The sequence below is a fragment of the Corylus avellana genome, chromosome 7 (genome assembly GCF_965113065.1).
Source record: "Corylus avellana chromosome 7, dhCorAvel1.hap1.2, whole genome shotgun sequence".
NCBI classification, from domain to species: Eukaryota; Viridiplantae; Streptophyta; class Magnoliopsida; order Fagales; family Betulaceae; genus Corylus; species Corylus avellana.
Window position 1 is genome coordinate 14,512,651 of NC_142496.1, and position 8,498 is coordinate 14,521,148.

Here is an 8,498-nt window from a genome sequence, read left to right on the forward strand (position 1 = left end):
GAGTGGCCGGTGAGCCACCCCATGGGCTGGGGGTGGCGGCCAGCCACCCCAGATCTGGATTTGGGGTGGCTGGCCGCCACCCCATGGCCTATGTGGTGGCCGGCGAGCCACCCCAGGCCATGGGAGTGGCCGCGCGGCCATCCCCATGGCTGGGGGCGGCGGCCGGCCACCCAATGTGGGGGAGGGCCACCCCTTCAAATCTTTTTTAAAAAAAATAAAAAAATAAAAACAAATTTATTTTTTTATTTTTTTAGAGTATAATTTGGTGTAGTTGAGTTTTTGTTTGAAATATAAGTCTAATAAAATTAGTTGATATATCAACTTCTTATTAGTGGCACAAAATGTGACTTTTGTACAACCTCCCTATATAAGTTATTCTCTATAATATAATTATAAAAGCCGGCCATTCCAATTTGGTCTGATAATGCAAGGGCATGGGTTGGAGTGGAATATGAGAATTCTGTACTTATTTATATTATTTTATTGAGTCCTGTACTTATTTATATTATTTCATTGAGTCCTATCATTGCTCTATGGCTTGACTAATCTTAAATATATGTATGCAATTTTTGCCATTTACATCCTTTTTAAACGGTCTTTTATAGATTGGTATTACTATGTTACACCTAACTAGTCACAGTTGGTGTGCCCTCCAACCTTTTTTAATAGAAAAAAACTCCACTTTTAACTCTTAATTGTTATCCTCTCATTTAAGGGTGAAGCAAAACAGCACCTACGCATGCCAGTGCAAATTTTTTTTTTATTATATAATTAATAAAAAAAAAATTTGCACTGCACGCCGCGTGCTGTGTATCACGACCCCTCATTCAATTAGTTTATTTTAGAATAGTAAAATTAAAAAAAATAATAATAATAAAATGACAATTTTACCTTTTTTAAAAATACAAATTAAATCAGAAAGGATTTTCTATTCCTGATTTGTCACTCCTCCCTTTTGTAACGTTCTCGCTAAAATTTAAAAGCTGTTAATTTGGTGCATCAAAATTTTAAGTTTTTTCAATGTGAAAATATATATATATATATATATATATATATATATAACTGTAAAAAAATACGAATACTTCAATTTTTGTAAAATAATATATATATATATATTATTTTACAAAAATTGAAGTATTCGTATTTTTTTACAGATACCATGAAATTTCCAAAATACTAATGTCTTAATATTTGTGTTTTTTTTTTTTTTTCCTAAAACAAATAAGTGTGTTTTAAAAAAAAAGTTAATTGATTCTGAGATTGCAAATAATTAAAAGATAAATATACTAAAATAAAAAATAAAAATTTTTTTAAAAAAAAAATTGAACTTAAATGAGGCAGAATGACAATTCAAAGAGTTAATGAAATTTGTCGTAATATAAACGGTCCCAATCTGCCCATGTCGTCAAGTGCAAGAAATCCGGGCCGTTTCTTTTAAATAAACGCTCCCTTATCTGCCACGTCATACTTTAAAAAAAATAGAAAAAAAAAAAAAAAAAAAGTATCCGCTCCCAAATCTGGCAGCCACCTACCATCACCGCTCCCAAAAGTCTCTCTCTTCCTCATCGCCCCGCCGGCGACGGCGCCGGCTCCGTGGAGGTGGTGGAGTTTATGGTGGAGTCGGTCTGGATCCGAGGAGGCTGGTTTTTCCTGTAGTTAATAACCGTGCGCAGAAGGTTTTTTGTACATCTCCTTTTTCTAAGTCTTATCTTTGAAATTATTTGTTTCGCTTACAAATAATTGAGAATTGTTCTTCAATCTTTTTGTAGAAAAATAGATACTGAAGAAAAAAAAAAAAAAATCTTCCAGAAATGGAGCTTTTGGGTTGAATGAGATTCGTTATTCGGCAAAATTTATTTTCTCTTCAGCAAAGAAGACGAAGTCCTGCACGTCTATGAGCCAACGGTGGTTTATTATCCTCCGGCGGATCCATTAAAGCGAAAGAAAGAGATATACTTTGGGTTGCGATGGCTGACAGAGGAAAAGAGAGATGCTTTTTACATTGATTAGCAAATCTCGGACCATTGATTTACAATGAACGGTTTGGATTTCATTCATGTTCTATCTGTTATCGCGGAGGAATCTGGAATCTTTTTTTTTTTTTTTTGCAGAAAGGAATCTTGAATCTTAATAACGAGAGGAAGTTGCATTGCCGGATCAAATTGGGCCCAAATTACATGTAGTGTCTTCTTGGGCCTGTTTCTTCCCAGTTTGTCCATTGTAGCGCACGGCCCTAGACTATGAAAAAGGTTTCTCTCACTGTCATCATTTGATATAAAAATCGAATTAGCAATTAGTTATTATAACAATTCATGTGTTTATTTTTTTTAATTAAAAAAAAAAAACAATGGTATTTTAAAAATTTTGACAAGATTTAACGAAAAATGCTAACGGAATAGGGTAATTGAAAAAAATTGCATTAATTGAGAATTTTTAAATTTTTGGGATAATGTAAAAACGAATAAAAGTTCAGGGGGTTTTATGAAGTTTTCTATTAAAATTAATTGTATTTATTTTATTACCAAAATTTAAAATTAGTGCATCTAATGGTATACATGATTTCGCATTATTTAACTTTTTTAAAAGACGTGTTGACATTGATTTATATATACCGTTAGATACACCAACTTTAAATCTTGATCATAAAATTGTTATTCTCTATTTCATTTGAAATGGAAAGGATGCTAATCGGGTCAACTAACATGATGCATGAAGACTGAAGTCCAATAGATAAAGAGTAATATTAGTTCGTACATGGTTATATGATTATCATATACTTGCAAAAATGTACTAGTGAAAATTAGTTCTTAGTTTTCTTTTTTCCTTTTACAATAACTTATTTCCAATGTCACATCATCACATTATATGCTATTAAATAGCATTACTCTTTGATAAAGTGGTGGTATATCAAAAATATAAAAAATAGGGAGCCCAAAAGTGATGGATTTACAGTGCAAGTAGGGCAAGAGATTAGGAGAGAGATAAAAAAAACAAATGGGAAAAACTAAAAACAAAAAAAAAAAAAAATGGAAAGTCTCTACCAAGCAGTGCTCCCGCCTTCAACAATTGCACTTTTTCTTGTTCTATCTTTGTGCACTCATCAGTGACTCGAGTCATGTGTTCGTGTATCTCCTGTTTCCTTCTTGCACTCAAATAACGATTGTACTTCCCGGGGACTAAAGGAAAATCTCGCACTATCGATACGTTGCGGTGCTTCCATTTTGCAACTGCCTTCATACTATTGTGATTCAGTCGTCCATCTTTTTCTTGGGCCATGCAAGTAGGCCAAATGCCCATTTTGGGCAACTTAGCCGGGATTGCCCAATCGTGACCATGCTCCATATACATGAGTCTTCATGCTACAGAGGGAGTCGTGTAACCTAGTGCGTATGGCTCGTATTCCTTTGGCCAGTCATGTATGACTATTTCGTGCCTGCATCGATCGCACATCTAAGTGTATAGTAAAATCATGTGCCTGTGCCACATAACAGGTAAGGTTGTTCCCATCCAAACCATTATTACGCAATCAACAAGGTTGTTACTTTAGCTCGCACCTTGATAAGTGCCAAATATTATATATTTGAACCCCTTAATTTACATTAGTTAATTATTTAACTTTGTCGTTATCTAATGTTTTATTTTAGTTTTGTGTTTTTAGTGTTTTGTAGGTTGTTGAAGAGGAACTGCATCTTTAAAAGGAAAAAATGCAAAGTTTGAAAGAAACCACACTTTGAGAAGACCTGAATGATGTGGTTAAGTTTAACCCAATTAAGGAAATGATTAAATCGAAATTTCTCTAATTTGAGTCAAAATCAGATTGGGTTCAAATTTAAATTATGAATATGTCTCAGTAGTTTGACCATAACTTTCTTCTCAAATATCGGATTGAGATGAAACTTAACAAGCCTCGTGGGATCAATCTCGTACTTGTTGCACTATATTATTGTTTGATCTTGTATACTTGCGAGTAAAACGTACTAAGTATTTGCCTATTAATTTAGGTGGGTATTTGGCACAACAATACTTCTTTAGAAATTCTTGTTGCAATTGAGCCTAGGAAGTGATAGAGTTTGGTGATAAGTAATGGAACCAATGTTTGGCTATTTCCCTGAGGGGGAAAGGAAGGAGACATATCCTTAGGGCGTCATCAGTGAATCCAGTCAATTTAATGGTAGAACATATTGCTAGAAATTCATTGAGGAAGTCATAAGGGTTTTCAGTACTAAGCCCTAGGAAAGATGGTAAACTCTAAATCGTACTAGGCTTAATCTCATAGTGAGCTGCTGTAATGTCCGGCAACTTGAGACATGAGGGGGAAGTAAATTTGGTCGAGAGATAATGATATCCCAACGCTATATGATCACCCATGGTCTCAATGGTACGCACTTCTAGCAAATTATAATTCCTTTATGCTCTAACTTGTCTAAGAGTGTAATTAAAGGCAAAGATAATGAACGGTGACCCAACATAAATTAAAAGGAAAAAAATAAAAATAAAAATAAAAACAAAAAATAAAAGCTTATAAATAGCCCCAAGGTGTTGGAATTAAGCTGCTACAGTTGCTGGAATCTGGCACACTGGCGCTGGTGCGCTCGATCGCGTTACAGGGGCGCTCGAGCGCACTGTCGACAAGGAAGGGGCACAGGTGCACTGCGCTCGCACGTAGCATGCTGGATTCTAGCAAAGTGTGTAGGTGCGCTTAATCGCACTATCGGCAGGGAAGGGCTTGAGCGCAGGGATGATGGGCTCGAGCGCAGCTTACTAGAAAAGTTTGGACAGCTATGAACCTGTGATAGAAAAAGGGCAAAAAAAAAAAAAAAAAAAAACAACAACAACAACAATAACAACAAAAGAAAAAAAAGAAAGAGAAACAGAGAATAAAATTATAAAAACAAAGGAAAGCAAGAAATAATTAAGCTAAAATTAATCTTAAAAACTTAATAACGAAACAGTTTCCAGTCCTCAGGAAGGGTGCCAAAAATTGATGTGGTCTTTTATTTACCAAAATATATCAATAATAAAATACAACTCGCAATTGTACGAACCCATGTAGGATAGGGCTATATTGAGGGTGTCAAACCTCAAGGACTGCGTAAGTGTTGTCAACTTTTCAAGATCAAAAGTAACTTAATTTAAAAGATGATTGAGTTGTTTGGTTACTAAAGTGCATGAAAATAAAAGAGAATTGAAATATAAGAGAGAAAGTGTAGGGTATTGACTTCACCTCTATCCGCACAAGAATGATTAATCATACTTAATCAAGAGATTCATTTTATGCATGCTATAAATAAACAAGAAAATACCTTATTAAAGAATAAGTATAATCCATCTTTGGTTGGCACTAATCGTCCACCTAACCACTAAGATGCGGTACGACCCATCTTCCGTAGGTATGGATTATCTAATTCTTTAATAGGATACATACAATCAAGAGAATAAGTATAACCCATCTTTGGTTGGCATGGATCATCCACCTAACCACTAAGATGCGGTACGACCCATCTTTCCTAAGTATGGCCTATCTAACCCTCTTGATCATATGTTAATAAAAACCATTGTATAACCATCATCCCCATAATCATAGAAAATAAGAATGATTTGAGTTCAATAAAAGTAAAACACTTTCTAAGGCAAGATAAGAGTTTCACTAATATTGATTCTGTAATTTAAGAACAATTGCATTTAAACATGAAGAACAATATCAAATTGTAGCAATTCTCATAGTTATACAACCAACATGCAAAAACTGAAAATCTATAAATTAAGATACAATCAAACTATTGTGCTTGGATAGGATTACATCAATACCCCACTAGGGGGTTTAGCCACTCATGACTCCACTAAGCCTCCAATAACTATTTGCTAAATTTTCGCTCTAGGTAGTGGTCTCTGCCTTCTATGTTTAGAGGTCTATTTATAGGGATTAGGAGAACCCTGAAAACCCTAAGAAAACCGTAGGTCAGTCTCCCAGTCCAATTGGGAGATTGAAAACCCAATCCAAGGTGGAAAAGGACTACTACCATGTGCTGTACGCTTGAGTGCACTTGAGCCTAGCTGATGGTGCGCTTGAGCGCATGTGCTCTCGAGCCCTTGGCTGGTGAGCTCGATCCCAGGTGTCCAAAATGCATTCGAATGGTCCTTTAAAGCCTAATTTCTACTGAAATTCTTGCATTTATCAAATAAAACCCTATAACATAAAAACAAAACAAAATCAAACAAATAACAATACTAAAGAATTAACATATGCGAGTTAAGGGACTTGAATGTGCAACATTTAGCGCTCATCACACTTTAAACCCGCAGTTTTCCTTTAGAAACCTTCAAAACACTAAAATCACAAAACTAAAACCAAACATCAGATTATAATATGGCTAAAGGATCAACAAATGCAAATTAAGAGGCTCAAATATGCAATATTTGACACTCATCAAACACCCCCAAACTTACATATTTCTAGTTTGTTAGCAATACAAATCTAAAAATAAAATGAAAGCATGAAACATAAATTCTCTTTTGTGGACAAGTGAAGTCTCGTGAGGGTTTAACGGAAATGATACCCACAAACATTGTAGCACTATGTTGTTAAAAAGAAAGAAGTTTCTCACAAACACTAGTTCTTATTGATGAGTAAGCTTAAAATGACAAACACCATCATCACAATCATTAGGGCATCCAAAATCAAATCACTCATAAATAGACAATTGAGACATCTTATGTTCCGATAGGTGCAAAGTGAAATTAGCATACAATCATGAAGCTTCGATTTAATCTCAAGATGAGTACCTGAAAATTCGTAGGAATCCCTATGAAATGAAACAACCAAGGAAAGATATGCATTTTTCTTTTTTCTTTTTCTTTTGTGTGTGTGTGTGTGTAGGCTGTGCAATGCTTAGCTCCCTTAAGCTTTCTAATTGAAAACTACAATATTGGGTAATCTCTCTTGGAAATCGATTTATGTGCAAATTATTTATTTCAACACAATCATTTTTTGGTGTCAATATAGCTCGATTTATCATAATGTCCAAATTGTTTGAATATTCATTAATGTGTAGAAATACGACATATATCAAAGCATTCAAAGAGGTCATATCATCTATATACGAAATTATCATTGTAGTTGGAAGTTCTATTTTATTATCAATAGTTATAGGCTTTGTTCCATTTCCCACTTGCAATACATATTCTGAAAACATCGGATCTAATTTTGCTCGCATATTCTCAGTTAATCTTATTTTTTGAAACATAAGCCATAAATATGATGTAGCCAAGCTAGCATCAATTTGTTCATGTCTAGTTGCTTTTAGAATTACAGGTAATACTTTACGACAATTACCACCAAACACAACTTTACCACCAAATGGCAAATCAAATTCGTTTATATCTTGTAACATTTGATCTAAAGCTTCAATTGTTTGTTTTTTTGCCATTGGTACTTCGTCCCATATAATTAATTTTGCAACTCGTAGAAGTTTTGCAAGGCCACTTTGTTTGCTAACACGACAAGTCATATTCTTTTCAACATCGAGTAGAATTTTAAATTGTAAATGTGTCGTGCAACCACCAGGTAGTGTGGATGTAGTAGCAAGAGCAACAATATGTTTTGATCTTACTGTAGCAAGAATTGTTCTATATAAGAAAGTCTTTCTAGTTCTACTAGGTCTATCAATGAAGATAATGCAGATGCATTTGAGAAAACCTTATCTAGTATAAGTTCATATGCATATTTTTGATGTGCATTAAGCAATTTGACAGCAAGAAGATCTTTGGGTGAAACCAAGATGTGTATTTCATCACAAATTTCTCTTGATCCCATTTTTGCTTCATCAAAAGTAATTTTGTAGTTAACCAAACGATAAGTATTTATATCTTTTTCCATGGATTCAAGTGTAGAAGCAATACTTCGCAATACTCTAGTTCTAAGAGTTGTTATAAGGCCCTTTGACTTCTTGAAATCTTCAGACACGCTCTCCTCAAATTGTTCCCATAATGCTCTAGGATTCGTAGGATTACAATAGACAAATATTGTTGCAAATAAACGCCTTAAACTATAAGGCATTTGATATGAAGATGCTTCTTCCAAACATTTTTCTAAACTATTATCTATTTCTAATAGACCATGTAGTGAAGTAGCTTCCTGAAATATAGATGCCATAGTTCCCCCAGCCTTTTTTAAGTCTTCAAATGATGATGGTCCCCTTATATGATTTAAGAGTAATTGCAAATAATATATTTCACTTTCAATTAGATTTACTGCAACAATTTTACCAATCACACTTCTTTGCTTTCTTGGAGTCCATATTTTGTCCCTTTGATTCTAAACATAATGCTTAGAATACTCTTTATACAATAATCTTTTTGCATTATCGTCTACCTTATTCCTTGAGAAGAATTCAATCAACATTGATTTTACTAAGATGTCATTGTTAACCAAATGGGTGAGATTGTCAAATTTGGAAAAAGTAACAGCTTGTTGATTCTCAAGATGTAGTTGTAGACTA

The 8,498-nt window shown here is 34.3% G+C and overlaps 1 long non-coding RNA gene across 1 annotated transcript; it reads left to right on the forward strand.

Moving 5' to 3' along the window:
• Window positions 1-1,494: 1,494 nt before the first annotated feature.
• Window positions 1,495-2,093, forward strand: LOC132185763 (uncharacterized). Its single transcript, XR_009440637.1, has 2 exons — window positions 1,495-1,676; window positions 1,770-2,093. It is a non-coding gene; the product is annotated as an uncharacterized LOC132185763 (long non-coding RNA).
• The last annotated feature ends 6,405 nt before the right edge of the window (window positions 2,094-8,498 follow it).